We start from the raw sequence: 22,513 nt of genomic DNA, 5'->3' as shown, positions 1-22,513 counted from the left end.
ATTCTTTAGCTGGAGTTTGAGTTGGATGTAGGTTGAAGCCTGATACTACAAAGTACAATTGGGAAGAAAGAAAACATCAGTCAGGGTCAAATATTTTCTGGTCTCAGGTTAGTAGGCAGAACATGTGACAAACCACTAAGTACTGTTATTGGTGAGTATTTGTTGGGTACCAGTAGCGCAAGGGGAGATGAGGTCCTTGGGTCTAAAGGCCTTCTGAGACAAAGATACCAAACAGTCACCCTGAATGCATGAGTTTTTCCCCAAGGTGGAGGACACTTCTGAGACTGTGGGGTGACATGGTGTGCCTTTTCTGAGGGGTTTAAGGTCTAAGGGTCCAAGGATGAGAAGTTTTTGGTGAAGGAGCCAGAAGTTTAGCAGAGCAAGAAAGGAAGAGGCACAGGCATAGGCAGAAGAGGAAGGAGCTGCTTTTGTGTGAGCTCAACTGATGTGATAAATTGGGGGTTTAATAAGCAAGTTCCATCTTCTGGCCATACCCTCCAAATCCCCAATGTACCCAGAAAGCATTGACCATTCAGAAAGCCTGTGCTTCTCTCTCATGGTCACAGGGGCCAAACTGTCAGTGCACATAGCACACTTGACTGGAGACAGGAAAGCTGGGACATTACCTACGATAACCAGCTGTTCATACCAGCCATTCCTGCTCCAATGGAGAGCGCCACAATTGCGTGTTTGCAGGCAGGCCTTTTGTCCAGCCCCTCTCTTTCCCTGCTCAATCCTCATGACTGGAGCACATTGCAGGGTATCATGCTGCTTGGAGGGAGGGCTTCAGAGAGTGCTGGCTTTGGACAACCTTACACAACTCCCATGCCATCCTTCACTGAGGACCTAGCTATCGCATGCATCCTGATAAAAATCACATGTTTAGCTCAGCTGGACCTGGGTTGAATGTTACGTCTGAACAAGTTGTTCCCCATCTGTGTGCAAAACCATCTTTTCTCTGAGGAAGAAATTAAGAGTAACATCAATGCAATCAGATCCCGAAATTAATGCAAACTCATCAGCAAGGAAATTTTATTTTTAATAATTCAAAATCACATAAGGAAAATGGAAGTAGGGAAGAAAGGAGCAAGTAAAGCCAAAATAGATCAAGGCAGAGAGCTCCAGCTGCCTCACCAGCTGCCTTTGCTACTGACAAATCTAAATCTCAACATAGAGGCATGGGCTAGGGTTAGGGTGGATCACACTGCCTCCCTTATTGCCTTGCATGATCACAGTGGCAGATTTGCTAAAGCATGGGAGGACAGGTTGATGGAGAATGTTAGGCGTTACCCTCTGCTTCCGTTTTCCTCTCACCTTCATGCTTTGTGGAGTCATGATCTGATTTTAGGCCTCATATATATAGCCCTCTTGCAGATCTCTTTTAAGAGGATGCTTGGCCTGGGGAGGGAGGCGAAGGCAGAACTGGCCACTAAAAGGGTTTTGCTGACAGATCCCCTTAAGTATTCATCAGAGATCTCTTTTGCTTCCTTTTACTTCTTATTTCATGGAGTCTGTACTCTCCTGGATCAATAGCATGTGGGAGGAAGGATAGGAGGAGGTGCAGAGCTTTGCAGGAGGCTGTACTAGCCCAGTGAAAAATACAGACTAGAAAAAAAGTATGGATCTATCCTTGGTCTCTCCCTCTTTGATTGCATGTGTATTGCAAGGGCCATGGCACTCCCAGCACATTGCTTGGTTTGCTGGTATCTCAGGGAGGACTGCAGGGATGAACCCGCTCAGGAGACAGCAGCTGATGGTCTTTGTCCAAGGAGACTCTCAGAGCTTCAACTGAGCCCCATCCTGTTTCAGGCAGTGATGCTGAAGTGGTCTCAGGTGTAACAGAAGTTAGGAGATTGTCCAGAAGTCACAGAAAAACTGGCAGAAGCAGGACCAAATGTAGGACTTTCACTTGCAGGGCCTTCCATGTCATGGGAGAGCCAATAGTTGAGCAATTATTTCTAGGGAGGAGATGCCGAACTTTGATGCCTAAAGAGCCCTTGTGAGACATCCCCTTGCAGAGTCTGTTTGCCAGCCCTGGGAACAGGCAACAATTGTCTCATCTATCAAACCAGGCAGTGACTTGTCCTGACTCACTCAGCTGGGTTGGTGCAAATGTTGCTTGGTTAAAATCAGTGTTTCAGCTATGAGAAGTGAACTTCTTGGCCGAACAGACTGACAGGGAAAGGATGTACACTTGGACAAACCTAATAACTGTGCTGTGGTGATAGTTCCTTTAGACTGTCACATAGGTGCAAGTGGCTCAGGTTCAGAGAGCTGGATATGGCACCTGTCTTTCTGAAATCCACTTCTCCCAAACCTCTAGTGATAGCTCCCCTGTACAAACCTCAGTGCAAAATTACTCAACCACAGCAGCATGCTGACATGCACGCTTTAGATGATGAACAAACAGCAGTTTTTCCCAATGCTCCCATACAGTAGTTCTGCCAGTGGGAGGTATGATTTCAGGAACATTAACATGAATAAACAATGTCCTCTGACATCTACTTTTATCGGGCTTTCTTCCCTCCCAGATCTCCAGATTTCTGACATGACCTTTGATAAGAGAGTGGCTTACTGGAATGACACTACATTGCTAGGAGCTCTTGTGAGACAACCCCTTATCAAAGGCTGAGCACAGCCGTGACCAGTGTGGAGTGCCAGTCCAAATTTACCCAGGCTGCTATGTTGGCATGCATCCCTAAATTCTTAGCTCCATGGACTTTTATCTTCCCCTGTGAAAAGAGGGCATCACGGACTCTCCTCTTAGCTGCCATTAGCCTGTTTGACACCACAGAAATATGCCCAAGTGTGAACATGCTCACCTTCTCAACCCATACACAGAACTCCCCTCCCCAAAAAACTCTGGGAAGATATGTTTAAAATATGTGTTTCCCAAGTGCAGCTCTGTTTACTTGATAGTGATTGTTCAAGGAGGTGTTTTTGGCCTCTCCTCTCCCATTCTTCAGTTCTCAACCTAACAAGGGCTGTATTCTTGTCATGGTGTTTATCGGGCAATGAAGCAGAAGCAGCAATGGCTTCCTGGTGCCAGCTGGTACCCTGCCATATGATTGTTGTCAAATGGCAATGTAATAATTGTAATAATATGTTTCTCTCTCAATTCAAACCTCTCCTGAGATGCTCTTTTTATCTGAGGGGAGGAGGGAGAAGGATCTATGACTCTCTGCATGTCTCAGTCTGCCACTCCAGCTGGGTCTCTTTATCCTTCCAACCTCGCCTGCAGCAAACCAGGTGTCTCTGGAAAGGCTGCAGCTAACTTCACCCTGATGCAGTCTTTGGCTGCTTGGAGAAGGTCCTCAAAATGGTCTCTGAGCACCAGAAGGGCTTCTGGAGCCCCAATCTGCCTTCCACAGCTCTCCATGCTGTCTGGTGTCTGGGCTGTGGACGGCTCCGAGTCTGCAAGAAGGCGCTGGAGCACCAGGACAGCTTGTACAAGAGGAGAGGAGTGGCTCAGCCCCAAGTCTTCCCCTCTAACTTTCCTGCCTGTCTGGCTGTTAGGAAGTAGAAGGGAACTCAGTCATTAATAACCCTTGCAGTTTTTTGGCCTCCACGCTGAGCCTATCCATGAGAGACCAATTATAATTGTGCTGCAGCCAGAAATCTCAGCTAAATGGCCAACGTCCTCAGATTCTAAGAAATTCTGTGGAAGAATTTCTTTGTGGAGAGGGAGAGGATGAGAAAAAAGAGGATTTTCTTGGACACATGGCAGTCTGCTTGCAGGGCCAGGATTTCATACAAAGCAGCTTGCTGTGGCTGGCTCTCAGTGTAGAGCGCCAGCAGAGGCCCGTGTGTGACTTCAGACCTAACGCACCCGGCTTTCCCCATGGGGGATGAATTTCACCCTCCAGCCATCTCCACAGGACCCCACCGCTGCCCTGCTCCTTCCACCACACACCTCTCGGGAGCAGGTCCCTTGGGAGATGATGGGCAGAGCCTGGGCTGAGGCCAGACCCTGGAGCAGGGAGGCTCTTCGTCTCCTTTCTCGCTGGCTGAGTGATTGGGTCCCTGGGGGGAATCCTGTCCTGAGGGCAAATCTGCACTGCACGTTTCTACCCATTTAACCCATAATACAAATTAATGCATTTAATGAATGCATGGATGTTCTCAGCAAACCGCAATCTAAAATCTACATTTCCAAAGCAAAAGTGCTAACTAAAATGATCACAAAACATATTAAAATAATGTGGAGGTAGGGGGAGGGGGAGGGAGGGAATGAAAAAGTAAAATCTCTGCATCAAGGGATTTATCCCCGAGCACATGACAGGTTTGCAGGGAGGGAGTGTGTGAAAAAGGCTTTATGACAGCTGAAGGTTTAGAATGTGTAACTGTTCTCCGGGAGTTAATGCCAGGTACAAGAGCACTTTACAGATGCACATTAGGAGTTTGGCTTCCTTCAGGTGCTCATGCAGAAGGGAAGCAGTCTTGTCCCACAGTGCACGTTGCACTTCTGATTGGCATAGAGTGACAGGTTAGAAGAAAATGTCCTGTGTATTTAGCAAATCAGGGAATGGGTTCTGTTCTCTGCCAGGGCACGGCAGTACTGCCAGCATTTCCTTACCCAGCAGTCACACATGGAAATGTGGGGGGTTTGGGAGGTGTTTAAATTTTTTTTTCCTACCCATTGAGGTATATACCACCAAAAGCTAGGAATGGCCAGAAGGCACACATCTGGGATGGTGTGGCCACCTGAGTTTAGAATTGCAGTAATGACAGGAAAGGGCTGAATCTCGTGCCATAAACCCTCCTGGGAAAGTGTGTGTGGAGACGTGTCAGCCTTGGCCATTCTCTGAGGGGGCAGCAACTACTCCTTGTCAGTTTTGACAAGGTACTTTTGACTTCTTGTCAGGAGATTAAGAACAGGAACCTAGTAAGTGGTCTTAAAATGCCAGTGTTATTCCAGGTGCAGGGATAGTTGGAGAAGAAATGCTGCTTTCCCTGCTGCTAGAAATGTCTCCTGTACTAGCCATGCACCAGTCACAGTACTAAAAGGTAAAGAGTGACCATTTGAAGGCTGGTGAGATCTGAAAAACTAAAGTGCAAAGTTTAAAAGACAAGGCACATGGCTTCGAAATGAGAGTCCTGCACCCTGCAGATCCCACTGAGAAAAGATTTTTGGGAAAATCTGTCCCTTTTGTCCATGGGTCATCACTAATAACACTTCCTGGATAAGCCATTGTGTCACTGAACTATAAGAGTAGATCGCAGGCAAAGAAGCTCACCTTTGTAATAGTTTTATTCAAATAACTTTGGTAGTGTTTAAAATTCTGTGTTGGTGGCTATGGAGCAAGAAACTTCTTTGTCTGTAGAAGTGGTTCTGGAAGCTGATGTTCATTACAGTCTGCTTGCTTCAGCTTTTGTCCTTCACTGTCTGTATCTGAGAAACACCTTTCAGTGCCTATTGTAATGTGGATTTCTATTCACTGAGAATGTGGAGGAGTACCTCAACCCCTATGAACTCCTGTCAGTTGGAAAATAAACCCTTCAGGCCTCTTCATAACCTACTGGGACAGGTGAGACTAAAGAGAAAAGACCAGATTTCTGGAGGGACATCTAATAATACTGGAGCAAAAGGCTGTGACTGGGTGTTGAGAGAGACTCTAGAAGGTTTAACAAAGCCATTTTTTCTAGCTCTGCCTGACTGTTGCTTTGCTTAGTGTAGTAGACATTGGGATCCTTTCACACCTCTCATATGGGCCTCTTCAGTCTGCCTCAGGCATTTGTACCTAGATAAAAATAATCTCCACAAGCTTCACACTCTTGGCCACAGTCCATGCTGGTGCCCACTCCTCTGTGATGATGGGGTGGATTATTTGCGGTTGGCCAGAGCAGAGCTGTGCTCTCCAAGCCCCACAGCAAAGGACCAAAATCACAGAGTCATGGCAACCCTGAGAACACAACTCAAACTCTAATCCCATTATAACGGCTCAATGTACTTTGCTCAAACTTTTAATAAGGTAACATGTACCTGAATAACTAGATTTTCTCTTGCATGATCATGATCCTGCTCTTGGCGATGAATGGAGAACTAGGATAACATAATCTGATTTGAATGGCCTGCGCAGGCACCACCTGGCAGCTATTGAGATCAAGTTAGAAGAATGAAGACGAATGGTCCAGAGAAATATTCAATTACATAGTTTCCTTTCTGAAGGTAATAACTTGATGAATAACAAAGTTACTTTCCCTTTTTTACTGTCACAATCTCCGTTTCCTGGGATTTTTATTTAGTTACTCTCATTTTTCTATTCAGCACCCATCCAGAGATCGATGGGCACTCCCTTATTTCTGGAAGCAACCACTGCTGAATTGGAATCAGCTGGCTGTGTTGGAATACTGTGGTAATATCCAGAGTGAAACCTGTGCACTACAGAGCCTGACTTCCCAAGATCCTGTGAGCAGGAGTGCTGAGAGACAAACTCTCAACAGAGTACCTTGTGTGCATTTGCAAAAACCCCAGCAAAGAGCTTTGGTGCAGAGATAGGGGAAGAGCTTTCTCCTGATCAGCAAAATGAAGATCTTTCTGATTCCACCCTTTGTAACTTGTCCAGATGTTTAAGAAATTCTGGAATTCACCGATGTCATAGAATCATAGAATGGTTAAAAGCCAGAAGACGCCTTAAAGATCACCTAGTTCCAACCCCCTGCCACAGGCAGGGACACATTCCACTAGACCAGGTTGCTCAAAGTCCTATTCAACTTGGTCCTAAACACTTCCAGGGATTGGGCATCCACAACTTCTTGGGGCAACCTCTTCTAAGACAAGGTAAGAAGGCATAAAGGAGCTTTTCCTTGAGATGCTGGGAACCAGACTTGCTTTACTCATCACCTTTTGAAAGGTTCTAGAGCACTACCTATCTTGTAAAGTTAATCTACAGGTTATGAAGTGATGTTAAAGAATGGGCTCCCTTGTCCATGCACTGACAGACCATTCTCCGTAGATTCAGATGATGCCTTGGGGCCTGTGCTGAATTTTTTACTTGGGTCCAGGCATAAGCTTAGCTTGACCAGCGCTCTCCTCCCCCTCCTGAAACCTCACTTCTGCTTTCCTGAATTCTCTTTATCCATCCGCATCCCAAGGATAATACTGTGGTACTTATAGTCCACCTTTGTTCTGGAGGCAAGATCATTTCCTTTCTCCATGTCATCATGCGGGGCAACCAGCTTTGGGAACTGAGAAGTATTAGGTTCCTTCAAGGTCCTTTAAGCATTTTATAGATATTTTGGTAGCTTCCTATTGATTTAAGGCAAAATATTTCCATTCTCTCTGATATGTGAAAGAGTTCACTAACAAATGGTGACTCAGTATCCAAAATCTTTCACTGAACCTTAATCTCTTCTTCAGAAGCAATTTATGCCATTCTCTTCCCAGCTTGTGAGATGTGGTGTTTCTTGCTCCTGTAAATGTTCTAGTCAACTGGGTTTTCATTAGCATTAGACAAATGGGAGGTTGAACCAGCTCTCAGAACTGAAGATAAGTAAACAGAGAATTTGAGTGAACCTGGTCCAAGAGCTCATGGAAATGACCAGAAAAGCTCCCAATGCTTTTCATAGCCTTGTGGCAAGCTTCTGCTTGAACACAGAACAAAATCAAATGAAATCACTCTGGATCAGAAGGGACTTGCATACTTCTATTGAAATGATACAGGCAGGGAGTAACAGAGGATGCTGAGAGAGAGACTTGGGCAGAAACAGGAGAAAGGAGTTGGTTTTAATGGACAACAGTCTGAGAACTGTTCTCAGTTCTCATTTAGAACCATTTGGACCTACAGAACACAATAGGGGAACTATATATCTTTAGCCTTATTGGAAACAGATGATAAAGGGAAATAGAAACAGTTTAGCAATCATCAATACAGTCTTTCCAGTTCCACTAAAATCTCACCTAAGGCAACACATTTTGCTTCCTAGATGTGTGCTATACTCAGCACACATGGGAGTTATTGGACATTTTTAACAAAAAAAGGTACAGAAGCTCAAAATAGACATTCTTTTTTTTATTTTTATTTTTTTAATTTTTTTTCCCCCCAGCATTGCAAAAACAGACATGAAAAGAAACAGTCCCTGGACCTGGGAATCCGTAAAGCAGCGGGTGGGAGACATGAAGTACAATTCTTGTCATTACTACATTGCTTCTTCCATGCAAGCATGCAAACATGGAAGCATGGAAGAAGACATGCATACAATCAAAGAGAATTAATGGCAAAGCTCAGAGTTGAAGCCAAATATGGCTGTCTCCATTACTGTTGCTTAACCATATGATCTTCGTGTCTCCTTGAAGTTTCCTGATTGGACCTGACTCTTCAGTAGGCACACCCTGAAAGTGATGCTAGTTATTGTTTATACATTTAATTTTCTACACCTAATGCTGACCCCAGTAAAATGCAGCCTAAGATCTGAGTCATCGTCTTGAAGGATGCAAAAGATCAGTGCTTCCCTGTACACAGTCCATGTCCATCTGTGCACAGATTTCTAGAAAAGATAGCACATGGATGATGAAATCAGTGTAGGCAGATGCAAGGAAAACTCCCTTGAGACTCCAACTCTGGCTCCAGCATTGCCTGCATGCCAAACTTTATGCAGCTTGGCCATTGTGGAGAAATCCCATCAAGGTCATTTCTCATTATCCATCTCCTCAGGGGTGTGGTCATTAGGCATTGCCAACAAAGGTTTTAGCTTTGATCAGGCGCTGAGGAAGGAGTCTCTCTGGTCACAGTCACAGCGGGTCAGCCCACCTCACTGGCTGTTTATGAAAGCCATTTTCCGAATCACAGATGGAAAATGCATTATGAGATCTTACTGTTATAACCACAAGGACCGCAGCAGCTGATCTCGTCACATCACTTTCAAAACCCAACATGCAGAGCTCTGCCTGGCCAGCTGGCAGTCCAGACGCTTTGTTCTTCCCCACTACTCATCAACTACAATCCATTCTGGTAAACTAGACCATGTATTTTAGTAATCATCCCAGATTGGATGTAAAGAGTCCAAGCGATGACAAATTCACCACTTCCCTCAGGAAATGCTTTCAGTTATTCCTTTCCTGACATCTTAAAAAAACCACCTCACATCTACTTCCAGTTTGAATTTTATGGCTTTCATCTTTGGCCTGGACTTTATTAGCATTTTGTTTGTGGGGAATTAGGCCTTCCTGCTCTTGGATGCATTTTTCTTTAGTAGATCAGTAAAACATCACAGTACCCCTAACTTTCTTCTGATAAAGTACGTGGGATCCTGAAGAGTTTCTTGTGCTAGAGAGTATCTCAAAGACTGTATATCATTCCTGTAGCTCATTTTTGAACCATTCCCAGTCTTTCTGCTTCCTTCTTGAATGTGGTCGTCTGGTAAATGTTTTGCAAATGCCAGTGAGAAAATCATGTTTCTTCTGCTACTCCACATCTCCTTAATTAGCTACGAGGAGGGATAAGTTAGGCTTTCTCACTCTGCCTGGAGCCAGCTTCCAGTGAATTATCTGTGCAACCCATCATAGCTCCTCAGAGTCACTGCTTTCCAGAATACGACCTCATATACATGTAAAGCTTGTCTATATAGACTACTCTCTGCCATATTCATCTACAACAGGCATTATAACATACATCACCTGGTTGCTGCTTGATTATGAATAGCAGAGATTGTTTTGTATCACTGATCTACTCTTACTGCTATTTTACTTTTCCAGTTTTCTACACAGATACTCTTCAGCATATAGAGCATGGGAATGCTGGTTTAGCATTCTGCTATCTTCCAGAATAGGGAATAGCTCACGTTCCAATCCACTTCCTTCCCTTGCCTCACCCACATTCAGATTGTTATGTATGAGCCAACTAGGTTTTAATACATTATTTTCCTTTTTTCTTTTTTTTTTTCCCCCAGTCTGCATTGTGCTAATATCCTGCTCAGTGAGCCAACTTTTGGTAACTCTAATCTGCATTACTATTTATTTATTTGTCTTAAAGCAGTGACTGGAGGCTCCAGAGGGGTTAGGCACTGTACGTAAGCATGCAATAAGACTGTCAATGACATCAAGTAATTATAACCTCAGCAGAATCTAGGGAGAAGATAGGCAAAAGCTAGGCAAAAGTATTTCACAATAGCTTTGTTTTGCACATGGAGCATACAACATGGAGAAGTTCAGAATAAGGATTTGTGTGGCTCTGGCTTAGCTGTCAAAACCCAAACTTTCCCAGCAACTGAGTAGCAGGAAACACCCTCACCCAAGCTTTTGACCTCACTATTGCCTGACGTTCAGGCTTGATTTACAAAGTATCTTGCCTTTCTGTTCCCTTTTCCCTGCCCTTTGCCATCCTTGCAATTCTCAGCCATTTGGTCTCATCTCAAGTGCACGCTTACCTGTGTTGCCTTAGCCATGGTAACTTATTCCACAATAGCACATGTCCTCCCAGATGATACGATTTTGGCAAAGGGCTCCATTCCTTACGTTTAGATTATTTCCTGCTACTGAGACATGAAACTGCTCTTTTCTGGCTCTTTACTCCCCTTTCAGAGCTGTGAAGCCTCCTTTCTTGTGAGACATCTCCCAGAGGACTCCAGATTATATAAAAATGTGAATCTCCACACCGTGAGAGTTTTGCATCTGGTGTCCTGCAGAGTGTCTATTTATTGCAGTGAGCACAAAAATCTGCTCCTGGGAGAAGACAGACGCAGAATCCCAACCTCTGCCTATGCACCTGCTCCTTTAAACAGTCCCAGGGCAAGCCAGCTCTTCCACAGCTGGCAAGCAGATGGGGAAAGGTGAGAACAGACAGGCTGCTGTTCAGGGTTTCTGTGGCAGAGTAGTAGGATTGCATTAAGCTCCTCTTAACACATTATGCAGAATCCTAAGCCTTTAGCTGAACCAGGACTACAATCCTCTTATGAGTCTTTGCTGAAATTCCGTAAGTTGCATGCACGCACGCACATACACCAGCACAGAGGAGCCTTCAGGAGCAGCTTACCCCTTGCAGGTGACAAAAGACACAGGCAAGTTTGTGCTGGAAAGCCTGCGAGCCATCAGTCACCCACTGACGAGAGATGGCTTTTGGCTCCCCCAAGCTTAAGGCATGTTGTGATTGCCTTGTTTTTATTTACAGGTAACGGAATCACTTGTTAAGATTGGCTTGTCCTTTCTTGCTGGGGATTTTTATGTGTGTGTTTGTTTTCACGTGAAATCTTTACCTAGCTTGACCTGAAGCAGTAAGGCAATTCATGTTTGAGTGGCACTCTGTAAGAGATGTTTGCAATGAGTGAAGCTCACCTCCATGCAGGAAAACAGGACAAGGTTGGGCTGCTGGAGCTAAGGTGGACAGGACTGCCAGCACTGCATGTGCATGTGTGAGTGAGAGAGATTCTGACCTTGTTCCCAATGCAATTGCAATGAGAAGGGGTCTATAATAGCCATCAGGGTTCTTCTCCTTCATTGCAATACTTTGATATCATAAGTATTAATTTGCTATTTATTTAAGTTAGGATTTTCAAAATTTACTTGGGATTTTCAGTGCCCACCCATCTAGGGACTGGCACTGAACTGCAAAATCCCTATTCAGACTGTTTTAAACTGTCTCACTTTGAGGTCCCAAGCCACATGGCCAAAAAAATCTATGGTAAGAAACATGGGTCCTCTCCTTGGGAGCTGACATTCTCTGCTGCCCTGAGACCCCAAGGGTGGGATAGCTGGAGTCCCAGGTCTGTGCTGAAACAAGGCCTACACATGCAAAGCAAGAGCTGACCATGAGGAACTGGAGAAAATGAACCTTGAGTTCTCACTGCTTGGCAGCATGGGTACATTTTTAATTTGTTTTGGTTTTTCTGCTCTTTGGTAGGGTCACTCTACCTGTCCTCCCCTCCATGCAAGCTCTGGATAGTGTCTGCACCCAGGCTGCTTTGAACAGCCTTGTGTGGCAATTGAAACTGCAGAAGAAGGTGGCTTGTGAGCCAGCTGGCCAGGGAAGAGTCAGATAAGTGGCACCTTGTGAGCCAAATGCAGTCCTGAAGGTTTCTGAGGTTGGCCTCCAACGCCTCTCAGTGTCTGCCCATGGCGCCAGGCCTGCAGGCACGTGTTCTTCTGCTCAGCAGGATCCCCTGCTTAAGCCCTGCAAGCCAAGGGGACACTGGGGCCCATGAGGAAGGTGGCGTTGCCAGTGCCCAGAGCTATGGGAGAGCAGTGGCTGTCTCTGTGCTGAGGCTTTCCCCTGCAGGGCTACCTCAGATCCCACTTGCTTGGACGCTGGAGGCTCAGTGGCAATTATGGGCGGGTTGTCCTGTGGGATGCCATAACCCAGGGAATTGTAGCTCTGCTGGTGTTGAGGCATTCTTGGTACATCAAAGCTTTTGTTTCATCTTGCCAGCTATGGGGTATTTTGAGTGTCTCTGTATAACTTTGAGACTGTGTCAGTGTGCCTGGATTTTTATCAACAATATGTGTGCTTAAAAAAAGTAGCCAGCCATGCCAAAAGCAATATGGTGCACTCATCACAGCAGACATCTCCATACAGGATTACACAGAGTGTTTCTAGCATTTATGTCTCTTTTACACAATCCTTTTCATTTCTTTCCTTTGCAGCAGTGGAAGGCTGGCCACTCTTCAGGCACAGCACACACTTGCCCGTTTAGCTGGGGGTTAAACACCAGCCCTGTCCTCCTGTGCCTTTACCTGAGTCTCAAGCAGCCAGTCCTATGCAAAGCAGGTGTTCATGGAGAGACCACAGAGCTGCTGCTGAACTGCAAATAGCTGAAGGCCTGCAGAAGTGCTCTACTGTGCCCTTACATTGCCTTCAGCAGTGCTGAACGGGTACACGAGCACAATTTTGTACATGCTAAGGACTCTTTTGAGGCGGTGGCTCTGCTGCATGAAGCTTGGGTGTGTGAAGCCTCACCTAAATATCTCATTCCCTTAACAACTTAAGGTGTCCACGCTCTTTGCATGTATCTGTGGTGGGTTTCACAATCTTGTCTGCACTGCCTCGTCTTTCCACTTGTGGCCTCACCAGCTGCTGACAGTGGTGAGATGCCAATTGCAGCACTGCCTGGCTGCAAGCCAGTTCATGCAGCAGTTGTGCCTAAGGCTCTGCCTGACAGCATCCCTTCCCCTGTCAGTTCATATTGCCTCACATGCAGCTCTGCCACCGCTGCTGCTACTTCTGCTGCCGCTCTGTCCAGATCTAGAATATCTCCACCATTATTCCTTTAGCAGCTCGGTCATCTTGCCTGCTGCCCAGTTGGCAATGGACTTCTCAACTAGTACAGAGCTTTTCCAACCCTGTTTCCACCAGCACACCCTTCAGCTGTCCATGATCCCCCTGGGTCTGGACTTACTCTACTGTGCAGAGGTGTTGTTACTCATTGTTTTTTTGGAATCTCAATGGAGATGATAGGGTTAAAAAGCCTATGTTTGTGTTGGTGTTGACTCATGGTTTAGGAAAAGATATTCACTGAAGTATGAAGGCTCATTCCTAACTTATTTCAAGCATAATATCTATAATCCCAAGGCTTCTGCTGGCATGTTCGATACTTACTGTCCTGGCTGGCCCAAATAGCATTCACTTTCCCTGCAGGGAAAGTTTTGTCCATCAGAGGATTGCTTCATAGCTAGATGTCTATGGTGCCCTCCATCAAAGCAAAGCTCATGAACACTTGAGGACAGTGCTTTTAGAAAGGAAGTGCTCTGCTGAAAGAAATCCCACCTGAAGCTGGCCATAACTGTAATGATACAAGTAAGACTCTACTGGTTGCAAGAAAGGGGAAGAAACGTTTGTGGTTCCTGTGGTACTGCATTATGATGCTCCACTTTTCCTTCAGGAAACTGAAAACTGAAGAATGGTGATTTTTCTGAAGATCACCTGCTGAGCTGGTGTCAGAGCCCAGCTATCAGCTTGAGGTCCAAAGCCACGTTCCATGCCTCAGAGCCATCACGCTCTACACGGGGATTGAAATCCTGGCGTTGTACCAGCTCTAATTTTTAAAGAACAAATCAATTGGAGCTAACCTACCCATCCTTGTTTGAAGCTGGGCCAAGTCACAACTGAGCACCATTTATGAAATAGCAACTGGAGATCTAGAAACTGAACTACTGTATTTATTCAGCTTGAGGTGAAGTCTGTGACCAGATAATTGCAAAGGGGAATGAACTTTACCCAGTAAGGTCAGTTTTACCGTTTCATCCCTTGCAAGCTGAGTTCATAGTTCCTGTTTGTTAACTGCAACTGAGCTGCACACAGAGGCTTTGTGCTGGGGAATCTCTCTGAGAGGTAGGATGAAACAGTGCCTGTCCCAAAAAATTTACAGGAGAGAATGTTTGGCTCATGCAGGTTAGTAGGAGGGCTTTTTGTTTAAGCAAAACAATTTCCTTTGTTTCTATTAGGAAACAGATTAGGGTGTTTTCTAAGGGACATGCGTCTGAGGCAGAGCATAAAGAGGACTCATTTTGTGGGGGAAAGAGCAGGGAAGCAAAGAAAGGTTTGGGCAGGGAGGAGATGTGGTGTAGTTTGGCAATGAAGGGCTGCTGAGGCAGAGGGGAGTGAAAGGGGCTGACACCCAAGAACAATGCAATATAGCAAATAAAAAGTCAAGATCAAGCATGCTGGAGGAGTGTCTCTGGCAAAGAAGGCTCCTTGTGCTGTTGGCTGCATGCAGCTGTGATCTGCACACTGTCTGTCCCAAATCTACCAGCAGTTTCTCCTGAACTGGAACCATCTACAGGGAGGCTGCCAAAACCGCTTTCCTGGAAGCTCAGCAGAGATGCTGGTTGAGCTTCCACAGGAGAATTGGCCTGGCTTCTGGGAATAGATCTGCTCCGGTCACACCCCTTTCATGCTCACTGCTCTTGGAGTGGCCAAACTATTGTTTGCTGGGCCTAAATTGCAAAGCCATGTGTGTGGAACTGAAACAAATTTCCCCCATTCGAAGAGCTGGGCAGCAAGTCTTCATGCCCTCAAACTTGCTGTGGGTGGAAGGTTGTTGCCAAGCATGTGTGTGTGGATGGTCCTGCTCACAAAGACTTCAAATGGTCTGCTATCTGGCACACTGAACTGCAGCAGCACCTGGATGTTGTTAATAGTCTTGGAGCATTGCTTTAAATCCAGTTTGCCATACAACATCAGATCTGTCACCTGCAGGCTATGAATCGCTCCGTGCTGTTACCTGTCAATCTTATTTCTGCACTTAGTACCCCACTCTTTCAAAGGTTTTATATTCCCATACACCACAGCTAGGTCAGAAACATAAATATTCACAGATCAGGTGGACAGATGCTATTCATTCTGGTCATAGCAGACATCTGAATCAGCCTAATGGCTCCATAGTGCTGTCATCCATTCTGAGACCGAATGTGATTATTATCAGTTCCTCCAGAGAAATCCTGCAAGGTACTCTGCAGTGGTTGGTTCTGGACTAAGCAAGCTTGCGGGCAAATTCCTTCTCACCCCCATGGCCTTGGAATCAGTTTATCAGAAGCAATAAGGGACATTTTTCTTTTGGAAGCCTGGCGTGTTTTAAATAGTTACTATTCCAAAACAACATTTAGAGGCTACTTACTTCTTAAAAAAAAAATCCTTCTTAGCTCTTGTACCCCATAGCACCCTGAGACCGTGAGCTCCAGCTAATCTGATAAGATGACAGTAAGGTCATGTGCAGCCTTCTGGGGTGGCTTCTTGCTGTTGGGTTGTAGAACTGGGAGTTCAGGATATCTCTCTTCCATGGCTTGTTCAATATTTCTATGACAGCTCCTTCTGTCTGTCTTCCCTCCAAGTCAAACACTATTCACTGCTTTTCCTGGACGTTGGTCCTAGAGTCCAGTTCCTCTGCGTGCAGACATTGCAGCAGGGCTATATACAAGTGTGCCAGGGAAATCCTTCCTCCCACCTCTCCCAGATCTCCATCATCATCACTTCTCCAGGGTTCATTCTTCAGGATGCCAGAGCTCATTCAAAGGGAGTCATAGTGATAGAGGAGTTTCTCAAGAGCTGCACATGAACTGTTCCAGCCTTTTAGACAAAGAAGCTCTTGCAGAACTTGGAGGAAGCCAAAGGGAGAAATGTTAAAGCCAGCCTCCCAGCAGGAACCCAAAAGTAGTGAGTATCCTCCTGTCCATCCAGCCTGTCTTGGTGCAGCTTTTCACTCCATTCCTCAAGGGATGCCAGGATAAGCCCAGTGTGCATGAAGACAACATGCCACTGGAACTGTGTGGCACAGTGCTGGCAAATCCTGTCCCCACAATAATTCAGTAGGGGTCCAGTTTGACTTCATCCAGCTCATCTGAAGGGATGGCAGCCATTGCCCTAAGCAGCAGGACTCCTGGAGCTGCGAGGCAGGACTGATGACAGCACATGTTCTCCTGGACACAAAGGTCGATGCTGGCTCTCAGGAAACCTCAGTGTGTGCTGAAATGGAAGTGGAAATGGAAATGGTGCCTTTTCATTAGCACGCAGGAGTACTGGCATGTGCCTGCTCCTGTGCCAGCAGGTATTAATGCCCATCAAGTGTGCCAACCAGCAGACACTGTCTAATCCTGCTGTTGTATAATGAGTAAAATTATTGAATGGGGGAACTGAAGGCCAGAGAAAGAATGAAGGTGTCTGTTGCAGAGCTGCAGTGCCCTGCAGAGATCCCAGGGGACAGTCGCCTCTGGAGCCCTTCTCACTCTTGATCCTGGGGACCTGACCAGTGTTATTCTTCAGGTCTAGGTGCCTGTGTTCAACGGGGGAGGCTATGAAGACCCCCAGCTGGAAAGAAGGAGGAAGATCAATTTCAGCTCCAGATACTTTTGCCCACTTGTGGCAAGGGATGTAAAAGATAACAGGAAAGGATTCTATAGATACGTAGCAAATAAAAGACAGACTAGGGACAATGTAGGCCCTCTCCAGAAGCTATCAGGAGAACTGGCTACCATGGATTTGGAGAAGGCTGAGGTTCTTAATGACTTCTTTGCCTCAGTCTTCACCAGCAAATGCTCTGACCACACCACAAAAGTCTTGGAAAGCAAATACAGGGACTGTGAGAATGAAGACCTTAGGCCCACTGTAGGAGAGGATCAGGTTCGAGACCATCTTAAGAACCTGAACTTGCACAAGTCCATGGGACCTGATGAAATCCATCCACGGGTCCTGAAGGAGCTGGCGAATGAAGTTGCTAAGCCACTGTCCATCATATTTGAAAAATCCTGGCAGTCAGGTGAAGTTCCCGATGACTGGAAGAAGGGCAATATAACCCCCATTTTCAAGAAGGGGAAGGTGGAAGACCCAGGGAACTACAGACCAGTCAGCCTCACCTCTGTGCCTGGCAAAATCTTGGAACAGTTTCTCCTGGAAAACATGCTAAGGCACATGAAAAACAACGAGGTGGTTGGTGACAGCCAACATGGCTTCACTAAGGGGAAATCCTGCCTGACCAATTTGGTGGCCTTCTATGATGGAGCCACGAAACTGATGGACAGCGGCAGAGCGGTTGATGTCATCTACCTGGACTTGTGCAAAGCGTTCGACACTGTCCCGCACGACATCCTTGTCTCTAAATTGGAGAGACATCAATTCGATAGATGGACCACTCGGTGGATAAAAAACTGGCTCGATGGCTGCACGCAAAGAGTTGTGGTAAATGGCTCGATGTCCAGTTGGAAACCTGTAACGAGTGGTGTCCCTCAGGGATCGGTGTTGGGACCGGTCCTGTTCAACATCTTTGTCGGCGACATGGACAGTGGGATTGAGTGCACCCTCAGCAAGTTTGCCGACAACACCAAGCTGTGTGGTTCGGTTGATACGCTGGAGGGAAGGGATGCCATCCAGAGGGACCTTGACACGCTTGTGAGGTGGGCCGATGCCAACCTTATGAAGTTTAACCAAGCCAAGTGTAAGGTCCTACACTTGGGTAGGGGCAATCCCAGGCACTGCTACAGGCTGGGCAGAGAAGAGATTCAGAGCAGCCCTGCAGAAAAGGACTTGGGGGTGTTGGTTGACGAGAAGCTTAACATGAGCCGGCAGTGTGCGCTTGCAGCCCAGAAAGCCAACCGTATCCTGGGCTGCATCAAAAGAAGCGTGACCAGCAGGTCGAAGGAGGTGATCCTGCCCCTCTACTCTGCTCTCGTGAGACCTCACTTGGAGTACTGTGTACAGTTCTGGTGTCCTCAACATAAGAAGGACATGGAGCTGTTGGAGCGAGTCCAGAGGAGGGCCACGAGGATGATAAGAGGGCTGGAGCACCCCCCATATGAAGACAGGCTGAGAGAGTTGGGGCTGTTCAGCCTGGAGAAGAGAAGGCTGTGTGGTGACCTCATAGCAGCCTTCCAGTATCTGAAGGGGGTCTACAAGGATGCTGGGGAGGGACTCTTCCTTAGGGACTGTAGTGGTAGGACAAGGGGTAATGGGTTCAAACTTAAACAGCGGAAGTTTAGACTAGATATAAGGAAGAAGTTCTTTACAGTGAGGGTGGTGAAGCACTGGAATGGGTTGCCCAGGGAGGTTGTGGATGCTCCATCCCTGGCGGTGTTCAAGGCCAGGTTGGACAGAGCCTTGAGCCACATGGTTTAGGGCAAGGTGTCCCTGCCCATGGCAGGGGGGTTGGAACTAGATGATCTTAAGGTCCTTTCCAACCCTTACGATTCTATGATTCTATGATTCTATGATTCTATATCTGATCAGGTCATAGCTGGGTATCAGAGCCCCATCAGTTTCAGGCCACTATTGAAAGCTAGGGCTGGTGCCTGACAAAATAGATGGAGGTTCTCCAAGGGATTTCCAAGAATGTCCAATGAACTTTTATCTGCTTCAGCCTGTCACAGGCCTTGCGGTGTGACTGTACCATGGAGCACAAAAGAGTGGGCAGCACTCAAGAAAGAAAGAATATTTCTGACGTTATTGTGCTGTAGTGCTGCAGGCACGGAAAATGGACCAACAGCCAGACAGGGCAGGTGGATGTCCAGACTACCCACAGGTGAAAGATGAAGTGGAGGGAAAGTGGAAATGTGGGAGGAGGGTCTGAAGGAGGCAATAAGCCCAAGTGATTTCCCTGTATCCATTCTTGATTATAAGCAAAAGCTTCCATGCCCAGGTCTCGTCTCTCTTTCCCATTATGTGAAAAACTGAGGACTCTGAAGATAAAGATCATTCAGTTCACAGAATGAAGAAAGGGATTGCTGCATTACCCTGTAAGGCCTCAGAGAAGAGTTGGCTGCTTAAGACTCTGTATGGACTCCGAAGGGAACTACCTTTGAGCAGCCTTCAACTGGAAGGACTAACCTGTGGTCTGAGGCATCCGGGGAGGGTGAAACAGGGTTCTCAGGATTGTATGCAGCCCACAGAGACTGAATATCTAATTAATTTCTCCAAATGCAGAATTGCCTATCTTCTGCCTTTTTCTTTTTTTTTTTTTTCCCAATAATCCAGAAATAGTGGGAGGGACCTAAAAGCTGAGGCTAATGCACAACAGCCCTGTTAATCATTTATTAGTGTTTGGTTGGTGCCTGTAATATGTGCGTGGAGATGGCTCTGATGAGCTCCGAACTTCTGGTTCCCATCTGGAACCTCCTGCTGTGCCCAGACTTTGTTCAGACTTTGTTTACCTTCAATTGGCCATCTGGCCTGTCACCAGGAAATACATCAGTACAGGTATTGATCTGTGCAATTGATTTTGTGTCACTTTCTCCTCTGAGAGTGTGTTTGCATGAGAATAACTCAGAAAATACCAAGTTCAGAATGCCACTGTGGACCCCCACAAGAGTCCTCTGTCAGGAGGACATCTCCTTCCTGCCAGTGAAACTCTCTGTAAAGAAATGGGAGTTCAAATACCAGTATCTGTTCGTACATTGACCAGTCAGGACTGAGAGGGTTAAAGACCTGGGAGGTACAAACTCATTTATTCTTGTTTAAGCCAAATGATACATGCCTGGAGAACATCATGAGGATGTCTTCTGCGAGCCAGCATGCTCTCAGCGTTGGGCAACATTCTCTTGAATGTTGAAGGGACTTGAAAGAAGTGATCTGGTCCTTAGACAGGCTGGGTGGGTCACCTGCTCACATCTCCTGGTTCACATAAGAAGGATGGCATTCAAACCCTTTCCCTGCAGCAGGTTGTCTACAGATGTCTGGGATTTTCCTGCCACCACCACTCCCTTGGGGGCTCTGCCATCCCCCTGGCCCTGGGGAGGTGCTGGTTATAGGGAGGGAGCTGGAAAGAAGGAGGCAAGAATGGGAGTACTTTGGAATCTGCAAGCAAAGATCCTGCGCTGGTTTTAGCTCATAAAACCAGCTCCCAAAGACACAGGGAGCGAGAGGCTCTCTGATGGGAACAGCTGGGATCGGCAGGTGATCTGGGAGTACACTCATCTGGGTACAGTCCTGCACACCGTAGCCTACCTCATCTCAGAGCTGCTGCTTCCATCTTATGGGTTTGTCCACTCTGCAACATCTGGGGTCCGTTCAGGCCATAAAACAAAGCCCAATGGTATATGAAGCTCAGCATTCTAAAACATCTCCTTGGCCCTGAATGAAGGCGAATATAAAGAGCTGTACAAAACTGATAGAGGAAGAAAAGGCTGTTCATTTTTAAATGGCCACTGAGAGAACAAAAGCATTTCCTTGGACCTGTTGTCCACCATTCCTGAAAATAAGACACATCTGATGGACAGAAGGAAGCACAGTCCTATAGCCATTCCTGTTTCCATTCAATGAGTGACACAACCCATAACTCCACACCATAACCCACTGTAACCTAGGCCCTAACAGAGGTGTCTTGAGTGTCTTATCATGTGGCCATGGAGCATGACCTTTCTTCAGCTGACACTACATTTCCTTTAAGAATAAAATGTACTAGAGGGATTACAAAGAAAGCCAAAGGATGAGGTAAAAATAATAGGAGGAGCATTTTGAAAAAGAATAAGAACAAACAGTGGCATTAGAGAGATATTTATTTATGGGCTTACAAAAAGAATGGGTGGAAATCTGCTAACAGATGAATTTTCTGTCTCTATTGTCTTGTGCTGTGGCCGTCTTAAATTTTGCTAGTCCCTTTTCTCCACTGGGTATGAACTGGAGGACTTGCTAACAAGTGAAACTAAGCTTTTCCATCCTCCTCACCTTGAATTTGTCTCCAAAACCCAGTTAGGCAGCTGGAACATGTTTTCAATAGATCTGAGGACATCTGACACTATTCATCCAGACACACTGAGCTTCTAAAAAGGGCTGCTCCACACATATTTTGGAGCACCAACATTTGAAGGCACCAGCATTTGAAAGGATGGGCTGCACTAAGCAGCTCTCCTGCTGCTGCACTATAAGGGAGGGAACAGGACTGAATTCAGCCCTCAGCTACTCTAAAGCAGGAGCTTTAGCCCTAGTATTTGCAGTCAGCACCTGCATTTGGCAGCAGGTTCAACTTCAGGCATTTTTTGGACTACAGCTTTAATTTAAAGGCTCTCAGACTTGCAGCCCTGCTCCAAGCTTCCCATCAGCCATGCCAGTGTGCAAAGGAGACTGTGTCAGAGCTGATCCCATGGTTATACTGGGCATCACTTAGTTCTTTGTCTGCACTTCCCTTTTTTCTCTTCTCAACTTTTCACAGAAATGGCCTGCACACTCCAAGGGAAAGAGGTCTGATGAGGGGTTCCTGAGCCCCTGCCAGCTCTGTGAAAGCACACAGACCTTGCCACAGATGTTAGCAAAGGTTCCTTGCTGACAACTCAGTTGGCACCTTCTTCCTGCTGCCCACCTGGAGGTCATCCCATTGAAAAAGCTCTGGGGATAAATCTCCACTGCACATTCCTAATTCACATGTGTTCTTCCAAGCTAGCTCCCCTTCTTTCTTTCCCTTCCCAAAGACAGTTCTTTCCTCTGCTACGTCCAGCCCAGTGTCAGCAGGCAGGGGCTGCAGCCATGCAAGTGCAAGCTAAGCTATTTATTTTGATCAAAAAAACTGAAACCCAGGTGGAAGGAGGGAGAAAAATTCCCATTTGCTGCTGGGAGTCTCAATCTCAGGACTCATATGTGAATAATAAGACTAGACAAATTAGATCCTAATTGATATCAGGCATATTCAATGGTCCTTGCAGCTGATGGATGCTTTTCCACTGAATTCATTGCCCTGTGGATTAGGACCCACGGACAAGGGTGCAAACAGAAACCAGAGCTGTAAAGGCTAACAGAGACCTCCCTTAGGGAAAGAGCTGTCTTGCAGTACCATGTGTGAAAAGGCACTCCTTTGAGAGAAAGTGTGTAAGGGAGATGCTGGCGCTGATCCTCTGCCTCGCAGTGGGCCGGGCGGACAGAACATGAGATGTGGGGGATTTGGGGCAATTCCCACTGAGCAGGAGGTGGCTCTGCAAGGAGATCCATTTCTTCCAGGGTTTAAACATGTTTGAAAAAGAAGATTGCAGGGGCTGAAGGGCAATGTCTCTGTAACCTGTGGAGAACAGGCAGGTTGCAGGACTAGCACCTGTTTTCAGGCATCGGTTTCAAGTGGAAAAGGCTTTGGTGTCAGATCCTGGCTGCTTTTTAAGGGCATTGTTTGAGACCCAAAA

The sequence above is a fragment of the Strigops habroptila genome, chromosome 10 (genome assembly GCF_004027225.2).
Source record: "Strigops habroptila isolate Jane chromosome 10, bStrHab1.2.pri, whole genome shotgun sequence".
NCBI lineage: Eukaryota > Metazoa > Chordata > Aves > Psittaciformes > Psittacidae > Strigops > Strigops habroptila.
Note: the sequence above shows the minus strand (reverse complement) of the source record.